The following is a 13588-nucleotide window of genomic DNA, read 5'->3' on the forward strand; positions in this document are numbered from 1 at the left end:
GCCTGCCTGGTGAGCACTGGTCACAAAGCCCCAGCCGAGAGACAACGCATCCATGAACACATCGAGCGAGGGCTCGGGAAGGCGCCAAGGCACCGAACCCCGAAAACCCCGAAGAGGAAGCCGGTGATGCAGCAACCGACACAAGGCCCCCGGAGGACGAACCCAACGATCGCGAGAGAGGCGGAAGGGACGTCCCCGAAGGAACCAAAACAGACGCCGAAGCCAAACCCGACCAGGCGGGTAGACTAGCACAGCGAAGTTTAGACTCCCACACAACCGCTCGAGCAACTGCTGAGTGACCCGGGACCCCATCAGAAACAGCCGACGGCGGTCCCGCAGCCGCCACAATGCCTCTGGAGGGAGAGACAAAGAAGTGGTCCGAGAATCCCAAACAACACCCAGCCAGGTCCGAACCTGGTACGGAACCAGATGGGACTTCCTCCAGTTCACCAGGAACCCGAACCTGGCGAGCTGGGAAAGAACCATATCCCTGGCGAGCAGACAAGCTGACCGACTGGGAGCTCACACCAGCCAGTCATCGAGAGGGGCCAAAACCCAAATCCCTAGAAGACGCAGATGGGTCACCACAACCCGGGTCAGACGCGTCAAAACGTGAGGTGCCAGATTCAAGCCAAAAGGTAGGCATCGAAAATGGTAAGCGTGATGCCCCACCACAAAACCTAACCAGTCCCTGAACCCTGGATGAATAGGAACGTGCCAATAGGCGTCCTTGAGGTCCAGGGACACCATCCAGGCACCCGGCTCCAACAGAAGCCGAACCTGAGACAGTAGTCATCCGAAAGGAGGGGCAAGGAATCCAAGTGCACCCACTCCAAAACGACTTGACGAACTGCAGGAGAAGAAACCTGCCCTGTTGTAACACTGTAAAAGTGTTTGGTTTAGTTTAATACATACATAGAGTACATGAGTCACAGACAAGGATCTGAGAGGCGCCAGTTTGTCGGCCTGAGATCTCACACCTCAAAGCGTTAATGACCTCAAGTGACCTGAGGTCAGATCATGAGAATTTCACCTTGCTTCCGCTAAGCTTATAATTGTAGTCTGGTAGCCTTCAAACATGCCGACGTTTAAGGAGTGGCTTGGTAGTGCCGGAGGCTATCTACTTGTGGGCGGAGTTAGTACTAGGGTCCCCAATATATACTGAGGGAGCATAGAGCATTGGCATCAAGACAGAACGGCAGTCAGCAGAGCAGAGCAGACGGCCCTAGCAGGGAGGCTGTCGGCCGGCAGGGCGGGAGTCTCCGTCAACTACAGACCCCCCCCCCCTCTCTATCCAGCTATAGGCACACACTTGGTGAGTTGAGCAGTAAGGTGACTTGGTCGTGTTTTACAAGTGTTGTGTGAAGATCAGGGGCAGTCAATTGTAGTGTTCTCAGATTCTTGGAGGATGACTCACTTTGAATACTAATCTTTAACATTTTAAGTGGATTGCTTATATTATGATACTTAGTATGTGAAATATATGAACTTATTATTTAAATCGTCTTTGTTCCCTAGAGCTTTGAGTTGAGGTGAGAAAGCCTCGGTGGTTACTAGATTCAAGATATTAATGAGTACATGTTTGGAGTTGATACATGGTACAGAGGGAACATACTAATAATGAACTCATGATAACATCCTTTGAGAATTTTGTGATACAGGCAAGTTCCATTCCTTGTCTTGTATGTAATGATCATGAATGGATGGTGGCAGCATTTCGTCTTCTACTATCTACTTTCTACTTCTACTATCTACTCTTCTACTTCTACCTATCTATACCTCTCCCTCCACCCCTCTCTGAACTCTCGCTTTCAACTAATGACCCTCCTCGCAACTCCCACCTCTCTACCTCTCACCCCAAACCCTCACTAATTACTTCACTATTCATTTCTTTCCTTTCGTTTTCTCTTATACGTTTGTGGCAATGATTCGGTATTCTAGAGTTCTCTCTAGAGTTTCGGGTAACTGATCAAGTGACGGCGCCTTGTAGTCTTAGCACCTAGGTAGTCGAATACCTAGGTTACAAGGTGTTGAACCAGAGAGGTTGCCTTAGGAACTCTGGGAGTGCTCTAGAATAGTTAGCTAACTGGGGACGGGATAACGGACTAGAGAGAGCTGTTTCCCCCGGCCTCGTTAGTTAACTGGGGGGTGGAATAATGGACAAGATAGAGCTATTTCCCCCACCCCCCCGTTACACTGTTAGCCATGAACCCCCCAAAGGAGGGATAGTCGCCCAACGCCACCGCAGGCCGGATGACACGACTGAAAAGGTCCACAAATCGTGGGACCAAGCGTGGGCAAACAGAGCGAGCCTCCCCCCCATCACCCCATCAACGGGGCAAACCACGAAAGGGCCGACGCCCCTTACAAGAACCCAACCGTCAAACAGGGAGATGCGATCACTGCGCCGACCAGACGATGCTGGTCCCGAAAGGAACAACGGCTCAGAAACTGGCACCAATGGCCTGCCTCGACCAGCGGAACCCGGAACCCTAGCACGACCCCTCTGAAACTGCCGAGAACGACCGCTTCGGAGAATCAACAAGTCCGCCATAGGACGACAACTAGACGAAGTTGCATGCAGAAACTGAGAGACCGCAGTCTCTACAAACAGCAACGGACAAAACGGAGACGAAAACCTAAGAGCCAAGCAGATTCAAAAAGGAGGGCGAGCACCACCTGATGGCATGCGAGGCGAGAAGCAAAAAACAGAGACACCGCTTCCTTCAAGATGGGCGCAAAGAGCTTCAACATTGCAGCCGATGCCCTAGCTGCTGAAGTCAGCGCCCCAGATGAAGGCCCTTCATGCAACGCTCCTACATCCTCCTCAAGCCAAGCAGAAGACAGCCCGAGAAGGGAAAAGAAGAGCAAGACCGAAGCCAAATGTCCATGGGAGCGCAACTCCTCCGCAACCAACAAAGCCGAAAGCTGAGGAACCTGCACGTGAAGCTGGAAAAGGCCAACATCCCGAGAAAGCACGGGTGCGAACAAACACACGTTAACCCTCAGACCGCTAGGGGCCCAAATGGAATTCACACCCACAGGCGCAACAAAAAAAAAAAATCCAAAAAATTCTTTCGTCTTATAGAAGTGTTCATTTTTGTTCCCTGATCACGGAAAAAATAAAAAAAAAAATCGTAGGTGGCATATTTTAGCCGCAATAGGGTAGGGAAGTGTGGCAAAAAAGGGGCGTTGGCAGAGCCTTCGCCAGACGAGGTCTACTCCGCCCGAGCTGTCAGACGGCAGTTGCCACAAATATATTATTACCTAATTATTTCAATGTCTCTGATTTTTTCTTAGTTTTTTGCAGTAATATTATTCCATACAGTGAATTGTGGTATATTTATATTATAAAATGTGTGAACCATCGCTGTACTCAAAATTATGGTGTGCATATTAGTGATTCAATTATTATGTTCATAAAACAATAAACAAATAGTTTTGCTGTTGTTACACTATATACACAGGTTATATATAAGTATTTGCATGTTTTGTACACCATAACGAACTACTAAGTTGGTCTTGTGAGTCAAAAAGCAACGAGGAGTGACCGCCAAACACCAGCGAGCCACTCACTGCCACTCCCTCCCTCAACACCACCACACTCACCCTCATTCACCTCCCACAATACTCTTTCTGTATTTATTCACTATACACAGACGCTATATATATGTATTTACATGTTTTGTTCACCATAACTGTACATCTAAGCTTGTATGGTGAATAAAAGCCATAAGACGTAGCTACTCACACAGTCAGCTGATCGGCGGCCGCCCTCAAGGCCAGACGCACTAATATTTGTCCTTCAACAATATTGTTTGTGGTGTTATTACGCTATATACACACATTATATATAAGTATCTACCTATTTTATTCACCATACCTGAACAAATAAGCTGGTATGGTGCCCAAAGACCATAGTGGCCATCAGTAAACAACACGCCAAGTCGTGCAGACGACGCTCCTCCCTCACCAAAATGGCGGCTCCCAACCTACTCCTCTCACTGTTATCTCACACTATACACACGTTATATATAAGTATCTACATTTGTGTTCACCATATCGAACTACTAAGCTGGTATGGTGAGTGCAGTCAATAAATGGTGGCCACACACAGCCAGAAAACGACGCCACAACCCTCCCTCCCACAGCCTTACTCCTCCCTCCATGGAGCACAGCGCTAAATATCACCACAATCCTGCTATTATCAGAATCCTGGTCAGTTTTATCACAGTCAGGGGGCTTCAGTAATACTATCACTGCTAAATAATAGCAGTATCATTTATATTATGGTATTTGTAGGCGATGCTGTGGTCACAAGCTGAACAGCGGTGCTGTGAGCTCGTGTTGCGTGCGCCACCCTTGGTGGCTTGCTCAATACTGACGCTGTAACACCCAAGAATGTTGGCCTGGATTTTTTTCTAGGCGACATCTGGCAACTATCGGTCGTGGCTGTACTATAGCTGCCCCTATCCCAGGCAGGGCGTTTAAATTATAGCGCTAGACACGAAATCATATATAAATGATGTGCGCGGTTTTGGTTTTGTCACTGATATCATTTATATATGATATGCGCGGTTTGAGGGTTAAGGTGCTCAAACTCGCCCCCAAGTAAACCTGCATAAAAGTAGAAGTTTCCCACCAATCAAGTGTGCGGGTCCGACAGAACCCATGACACGCCCCCAACAAAAAGAAAGGGCAGTCTGCCGGCCAGGAAGACTCCGGAACCTCCAAACGCACTCAAAACTGGGAAGAGGAACCGAACTCAAACGAGGACGGATCCATAGCAGAGGCATAACCCGGGTCTCGCAAGAGGTATGCAGCAAGAACTTCCCGAGCCACCTTTGCGGAGATATGAGAAGTAGAAAACCTCTGGGAAGACGGATCCGAGGTACCCAAAGGCGCCCGGAATTGAACCCGGGAAGGAGCCGAACCCAAATCATACTCATACAGGGAAGGGGGGGGGAAGAAAATCCCTCCCCATGCAACAATAAGCCCCGTGAGGAAGGCAAAAGCACCCAAGCGGGGTCAAAGGGGGCTCAAGGCTCCCAGGTTAACTCCTCCCAGCCCCAGGATCCCCCACGTCGGGACCCGGGGCAGAGCCGTCCTCCAAACCCTCTACCCCTGAAGAAAAGGTAGAGTCCAAGGGAAAGGCAGACAAGAAAGGGGTCTGCTGGTGAGACCCAGAATCCTCGGCAGGAGGAACCGGCTCAAATGCCTCCGTCCCCGACCCAGATGGGGCAGCCCCCGAGGCAGCCCGAGTCTCAGTACCAACTAAACCCTGTGCCGAGGCCGAAACCCTCAGACGTTTTGGAGCTGGACACGGGGGTGGGGGGTGGAGGGAGGTGCAGGAAGAACCACAGGGGAAGGACCAGGGGCGCGGCAGGAGCCAAAGCCAAAGCGACTAACACCCCCAGGTCAGGGTCCCTAAAACCAAAATGGGGCAGCCTCGGGGCATCCGGGGGGGAAACCAACCTAGCATGTTGCAATAACCTAAACCTAACATGCAACGCTGATGCTGCCTGTACCCTAACAGGAAAATCCTCAGGGTAAAACTGGAGCACAAGCAGAGAACATGACTCGCAAGACTCCGGGTCAAAGGTGTCATTGACCCAACAGGCAGCATGACGGAGGCAAAACAGGTGACTGTCACCCTGAGACAAGGGCACACTGCAACCTTCAAACCCGCACAAGACAGGTTGGAACTCGGGAGACGCATCCATGGGTCCCCGAGCCCCGACAGGGGTTTCCAAGGCCCGTAGGGGTAACAACTACGGGAAGCCCCGGAAAGGTGTTGCTAACCAGTTAAGAAACACAAACAAAACAAGGGGTAGATTATAATACTGAAAACCCCTGGGACGTGTACAAGCATGGGGGTCTAGCAGAGGGCCACCAAAACAATACCAGGGGAACTGTAGACCCACGAGGCAGAACCTCCACCAGGCAAACAAAAAAACAAAAGAAAAACCCCGCAAAAGTACACCGTCCCCAGAGGCAACAGGAACCGATCACCGCTTAGGTGGCAGGCCGCGCAACACCTTGACGCCCTAACCAGCACAATACCAGTCCCTATCCAAGGCCAAACAAGGGCCCCAAGCCCCAGCTGGGCCCAAGGGCGAGGCAAATGCCGAGCAGCAAGAACCCCTATGGGAGCGGTTCCCGAACGCCCCAGGGAAGATAACTCTGACACGCAGGGGCAGTACTCACAGGGCGCCAAGGGAAGGCAGCCCCTAAGCGCATGCAGCCCCGGCACTGATGAAGTACTCCTGGCCACCACACACCACACAAAAACAGTAGAGAACGCCACATGAGGCAAATACCAACCAGGAATTTGAGGCCAGAGAAGCGTCTATCCTTGTTGACACTGGCTTGCGAACTGAAGGCAGCCGGCGTGGTGAAGTCCGGGGCACCCCCTCCCCCTTCGCGGGGAGGGGAGGGCTGCACGGACGACCGGCGTGGAAGTAAATTGATTGTTTGATTGTTTCCTTGGGATTGCAGACAGTTTCTACCTCTCTGTTCGGTTTTTGTTGTAGTTTCTTACCATGTGGGGTTTGTTTTGTTACGCCTACCTTTCTGGGTGCCTAACCCCGGTCGATGGCAGATAAAGAAAACCCTCAACCATATGGGGTTTTCCAGGGCCATTGCTCCCTGAAACCTCTCTGAAGGGGCCAGGTTCTGGCGCTGGTCCCTGGCAGGTCTAAACTCCATAGCTAATGTCCCGGTCTAACATAACATACATTAGCCCGATAAACTCCAGGGAACCGTAGGGGCTCCCCACAGAAAAGTACACAATTAGGGAAGCAATATTCCACTGGGCTAGGCTTTGGAATAAAGTGAAAGAAACTACACTAACAAATTCATGGAAGAAACTGTTAACAGAGAAGCCTAGATGTGATAGTGAATTCACCAATGATTTTGAAGGGTTTGAAGAAACGATCCAAACAATGTTACTCCAAGCTGGTCAGGGTGTACAAGTGAATGATATCAATGAATGGTTAGAAAATGATTACGATCCTGGTTATGAATTGTTAACTGAAGAACAGATTGCTCAAAGTGTTCTCGGAAATGACTCTGATGATTCTGATGATGACTTGGACGATGTTGGTGAGGCTCTGCCTAGAGGTGTCGGATATCAGAAAAGATTGGAACAAATTTAGGAACTCATTGAATATTCAAGAAAAAGTAAACATGAGGTTGTTGGAAATATTTATGTACACTTCACAGCTTTTAACCCTTTAACTGTGCCGCCTCCAAATATGACACCCCCCTCCAGTGTGCAGGAAATATATTCTCTAAAAAAAAAAAAAAAAATTTTCAAAAGTGTCAAAAACCCTTCCCTCAGTATGGGTATGTCAAAAAAAAAAATCGAAATTGTACTTTGGCTGTTATGGGGTCTGTAAGTTGGTGCGTGACGTTATCATTCCCCGTTCGTCCGTGACGTACGCTCCCGGGACCAGAAGGGCGCCCGGGGCGGGGCGCACGAGTTGCCGCGAATATATTTTTGTTCATTTTTTGCGCACAGTTCCAAATACATTTTATTTGTTTTTACGTGCTAATCCTATGTATAATGAACACGTACACTATATTATGGAGTAAAACATCCGTATTGTCCGAGGACACTGTGTTACGTGCATGACACTTGTGTACACATATTTACCATGTATCATGCTAATTTATGTATATATACAATCTATTTACAGATTATACACTGTCACACACTATATACATTCACCATCAACACACTCAGAACACTGCGAGTGTGAGCTGCCACACCCAGCCAGTTCTCCCTCACTTCTCCAACATTGTATTCGCCAACATTTCCCCTCCCATCATACAGTTATTCACACCAATGTTTCATGTTCATTTATGTATATTTACAACATATGTACACACTATACACTGTCACACACTATATACATTTACCATCAACACATTCAGAACATCGCGAGTGTGAGCAGCCACACCCAGACAAGCCCTCCCTCACTCCAACACAGCTCTTCCCACCATACTGTTATTGTTTTTATTACACTATTTACACATGTTATATATACCTATCTACATGTTTTATTTACCAGAACTATGCAAGTAAGCTGGTATTGTGTCCAAACAGTACAGTGGCCACCATACACTGCATGAGAAATCACACAACAGATGTTACGTACCCCTATTGGATACGTATATAAATATAAAATAAGTACTATTTCCATGCATCATTACTTGTATGTGCTTATATATTATATTATTAATTGTATGTGTTTCTATATTATATTATTACTTGTATGCTTATATCAGCACTTGTATGTTCTTGTATGCGTATATCATTACTTGTATGTGCTGATAGGTTATATTGTGGTGGTGATAGGTGGGCGGACCAAACTGTGGGAAACAGTTATTATATTTTTTTTGTGTGTCAGCTTCCCGTGAGAAAGTTATAGTTTGTGCTGATCACTTATTGGCAGGACTGTGGGAAATCGTTATTATTGTCCACCTTGACGGCAATATTTGTGGGATATTATTTCCTGCCATTATTGGCAGTTGCCAACACATTCTTTTATTTTATCAATATTTAACTATTATATTAGTAACTACATTATTTCTGTTTATACATGTAAATCTGATCATTCCTTAATTTAGTTAAGTAATTCCCATTATATGGCTCCATGTAAGAAAGATTTATATTAAGTAAAAACTGTCACTTAAAATGTTGTGCAGAAGCGACATTGGCTCCTGCCGTGAGAACATTATTCAGTAACTGTTTGGACACCGGAAGGATCACATCTAGGAGTAAAGTCTGTAACATTATATCTATTCTGTTCTGTTGTAATATGTTAGTCTGTCTGTGGAGACATAATTTTATTTTGATTTACATGTGATTTCCCATTTGTTGATTTACCTATAATATTGATAATTAACTTAAGTATATTTATAATATATATTTATTTTTAATTGAGTGATTTCTTAGTCCTAAGGGGGTGATTAATTTTAAATCTTGCCTGTGCAAACCCTGGGATTATACTGGTGACCCACCTTGAGATTGCAGCATCGGTAAATGTCCCTAGACTACAAGATTTTGTTGCTGTATGGGTCACGAGCATTAATGAACGGTTTGTAACAGCAGACAGCAGACGACACTACGATTACGACGTCACCTCCCTCACCAAAATAGCTCCTCTCAACATACTCCTGTTGCTGTTATTACACTATATACACACACACACACTGTATATACCCATGTACATGTGTGTTCCCCATAGCGAACCACGAAGCTAGTATGGCGAGCAAAACAAGAGTGGCTGCCACACAGTGAGGCTACCTCAATTCTCTCCCTTCCTCACCAAAATTCCTCCTTCCACAATACTACGCACAACGCTAATTATAACCACAATCCTGGTCCCTAATTCCTGTAAATGAATAATTGACCACAAGTTTATTTTGAAAAGGAACCTAAGAAGTCGTTTGAAGATTCCTAGATGGACGAAATAATGCTGTGGTGCTGTGGGTAGTGCTGTGAACATCGTGAACAGCATTGAATCACTGATATTTGAACATTGTACTCAGTCTTTATCACACTCAAGCTCTTCTATAATACTATCATGGTTAAATAATACAAGTTATATATATTTTTTGACATTACGTATTAGGCAATGCTGTGGTCACACGCTGAACAGCAGTGCTGTGCGCTCATGCTGCGAGCGCCAACCTTGGTTGCTCATTCACTACTGAGGCTCTCACACCCAGGAATGTGGACCAGGATTTTTGTTAAAAGATGACGTCTGTGTACAAGAGCCCTGAGGAAGCTGATGTGAACCCCATGTGGCCGCAGGAGTTTTGAATGGAACATGAAAAATACAAATACCTGGAGGCGCATAGTGCACCCCAGACATGGGCCTGCAGGCGCGTTGTGCAGTTAAAGGGTTAAGCAATGTCTCAGAACGTTACCCAAAGAAAATCAGATTCAGACAAGAATCAATAAATTCATGATTTCAACTGTTCGTGAAAAGTCTTCGTCTACAAGCCATGCAGCACCCGCCAATGCTGAATCCCCATCAACAAGTCATGCAGCCTCCGCCAGCAATGAATAATTACCTAAGTGTAATTACCTAAGTGTAGTTACAGGATGAGAGCTACGCTCGTGGTGTCCCGTCTTCCCAGCACTCTTTGTCATATAACGCTTTGAAACTACTGACGGTCTTGGCCTCCACCACCTTCTCACTTAACTTGTTCCAACCGTCTACCACTCTATTTGCGAAGGTGAATTTTCTTATATTTCTTCAGCATCTGTGTTTAGCTAGTTTAAATCTATGACCTCTTGTTCTTGAAGTGCCAGGTCTCAGGAAATCTTACCTGTCTATTTTATCAATTCCTGTTACTATTTTGTATGTAGTGATCATATCACCTCTTTTTCTTCTGTCTTCTAGTTTTGGCATGTTTAATGCTTCTAACCTCTCCTCGTAGCTCTTACCCTTCAGTTCTGGGAGCCACTTAATAGCATGTCTTTGCACTTTTTCCAGTTTGTTGATGTGCTTCTTAAGATATGGGCACCACACAACAGCTGCATATTCTAGCTTTGGCCTAACAAAAGTCATGAACAATTTCTTTAGTATATCGCCATCCATGTAATTAAATGCAATTCTGAAGTTAGAAAGTGTGGCATATGCTCCTCGCACAATATTCTTTATGTGGTCCTCAGGTGATAGTTTTCTATCTAGAACCACCCCTAGATCTCTTTCTTTATCAGAATTCTTTAAAGATTTCTCACATAATATATAGGTTGTGTGTGGTCTATGTTCTCCTATTCCACATTCCATAACATGACATTTATTAACATTAAATTCCATTTGCCAAGTGGTGCTCCATATACTTATTTTGTCCAGGTCTTCTTGAAGGGCATGACAATCATCTAAATTTCTTATCCTTCCTATTATCTTAGCATCATCAGCAAACATGTTCATATAATTCTGTATACCAACTGGTAGATCATTTATGTACACAATAAACATCACTGGTGCAAGAACTGAACCCTGTGGTACTCCACTTGTGACATTTCTCCATTCCGATACATTGCCTCTGATTACTGCCCTCATTTTTCTATCAGTCAGAAAATTTTTCATCCATGATAGAAGCTTACCTGTCACCACTCCAATATTTTCCAGTTTCCAGAACAACCTCTTATGTGGAACTCTGTTGAAAGCCTTTTTTAGGTCCAGATAGATGCAGTCAACCTAACCATCTCTTTCCTGTAATATCTCTGTGGCTCGATCATAGAAACTGAGTAAATTCGATACACAGGATCTTCCAGATCGAAAACCATACTGTCTGTCTGATATTATATCATTTCTCTCCAGGTGTTCTACCCATTTAGTTTTGATTAGTTTTTCCAATACTTTCACTATTACACTTGTCAATGATACAGGTCTATAATTGAGGGGGTTTTCCCTACTGCCACTTTTGTAGATTGGAACTATGTTAGCCTGTTTCCACATGTCTGCTACGATTCCTGTACACAGGGATGCCTGAATGATCAGGTGAAGTGGAATGCTGAGCTCAGATGCACATTCTCTCAGAACCCATGGTGAAACGCCATCTGGGCCAGCTGCTTTGTTCTTACCGAGCTCCTTTAGCATATTTTCCACTTCATCTCTAGACACCTCTATCCGCTCTATGTTGTTCTCTGGAATTCTTATTGTGTCTGGTTCTCTGAAGATTTCATTTTGTACAAACACACTTTGGAACTTTTCATTTAATGTTTCACACATTTCCTTTTCATTTTCCGTGAATCTGTTTCCCATTTTCAACCTCTGGATATTATCCTTTACCTGCAATTTCTTGTTTATGAATTTGTAGAATAGGCCCGGTTCTGTTTTACATTTATCCGCTATCCCTTTTTCAAAATTTCTTTCTGCCTCTCTCCTTACTGCTGTATAGTTGTTTCTCGCATCTTTGTATCGCTGGTGTGTTTGGGGGTTTGGCCTCTTCCTATACTGATTCCATTTTTGTGTCTTTTGGTCTCTTGCCCTCTCACAATTTCTGTCGAACCAATCCTGTTTTCTGGCCCTGCATCTCTGTTTTGGTATAAATTTTTTTGTGCCTTTATCATATATTTCACAAAACTTGACATACATCTCATTCACTTCCTTGCCTAGCATCAAGTCTGTCCAATTATACTCACTAAAAAAATTTCTAAGGTCACCATAATGTCCTCTCCTGAAGTCTGGTTTTTCAACTGCTTCAAACTCCTTATTTTCTTCCAGCTTATAACGCATTGCATACTTTATTCCCAAAAAGACATGGTCACTTTTACCCAAGGGAGGAAGGTACTGAATGTCAAATATCTCTTCCTCCTTCCTGGTAAATATCAAATCTAGCATGGAGGGAACGTCCCCTTCCCTCATCCTCGTAGCTTGTTTAACATGTTGATACAAGAATGTTTCCAGGATGAGGTCTACAAATTTACAGGTCCAAAAATCTTCTGTTTTAGCTTCATATGCTTCCCAGTCTATGGATTTCAAGTTGAAGTCACCGACTATCAACAGTCGTGATCTATCGTTATCCGCTCTCGCTATAATCTCTCTCATTATTGTTATAAGACCTTCACGTTTACTATCTAGCTCCTCCTTTGACCATGTGCTGCTTGGCGGTGGACTATATGCATTTATTATCATTAGTTTATCATCCTCATGGCAGATCTCTCGTGCTATTATGTCAACTTCTTGTGGATTGGCAGTCATTATTTCGTTCACCTTTAGGTGTTCTTTTACCAGCACAGCAACGCCACCGCCTTTTCTAATTTTTCTGTCCCGTCTCCAAATTGAGTAGCCCCTTGGGAATATGACCTCATTTAAAATTACATCTTCAAGTTTTGTCTCCGTGAGTGCAACAATGTCTGGTGTCTGCAGCTGTATTACATCACTTAACTCCAGTATCTTCGATCTTACTCCATCTATGTTGGTGTATGCAATCTTCAGGAACTTGTTCCCCCTCTCCTTATTCTTCACTCCCCCTCTCTCTATTGATTTTGTTGGTTTGCCTTTATGTACCACTTTACTGGTTTGCCTACCCCTATCACTTTGTAGAGAAAAGAATTGATTTCTTCTTCATTCCTGCTCACATTTAAATGTTTTGCCTTGGCGAGGTTCAGTTTCAGCTTTTCTCTATCTTCTTTTGAAAGATCTCGTCTTAACGACCACCCTTTCCCATCCTCATCACTTTGTAATTTTCTAGCATTCCTTAGTACTTCTTCCATCTGTTTGGCACCGTTTAGGGTGATCCTCAAAGGTCGATCTTTCCCTTTTACGTACCTGCCTATTCTCCTGTAGTCGCACACATTCTCTATGGTTGTAAGACCTTCCACGAGGCCAACAATTTTATCTACTACTTTAGCTTCTTCTACAGCTCTTTCTGACCTAGATGTTATCGCCTTTTCTTTGCAGCCAAAAATGATCAGGGACTTACTCCGATCAACTGTGTTTTGCACCAACTTCGGGTTAGATGCCAATTCTTTTCTCACTTCCAGCCTAATGTTTGTTTTATCTTGGTTGCTGCAGTGTTTGACTTCCTTTACTGCTGCTTCTATTTTTTCCTTCTCCTT

The 13588-nt window shown here is 45.0% G+C and overlaps 1 protein-coding gene across 4 annotated transcripts in view; it reads right to left on the reverse strand.

Annotated features, from left to right (window-relative positions):
* LOC123761195 (mediator of RNA polymerase II transcription subunit 15-like) overlaps positions 1-13588 on the reverse strand; it is a 134866-nt gene that overhangs the window by 116436 nt on the left and 4842 nt on the right. The window contains exon 1 of one of the 4 annotated variants that reach the window (XM_069320221.1): positions 6325-6425. The exons of the other annotated variants lie outside the window; for them this stretch is intronic. The gene's annotated coding sequence lies outside the window, so the exon portion shown is untranslated. Of the gene's footprint in view, positions 1-6324; positions 6426-13588 lie in introns of those variants that run through there. 4 annotated transcript variants of the gene reach the window in all.

Source organism: Procambarus clarkii, unplaced genomic scaffold (genome assembly GCF_040958095.1).
Source record: "Procambarus clarkii isolate CNS0578487 unplaced genomic scaffold, FALCON_Pclarkii_2.0 HiC_scaffold_107, whole genome shotgun sequence".
NCBI lineage: Eukaryota > Metazoa > Arthropoda > Malacostraca > Decapoda > Cambaridae > Procambarus > Procambarus clarkii.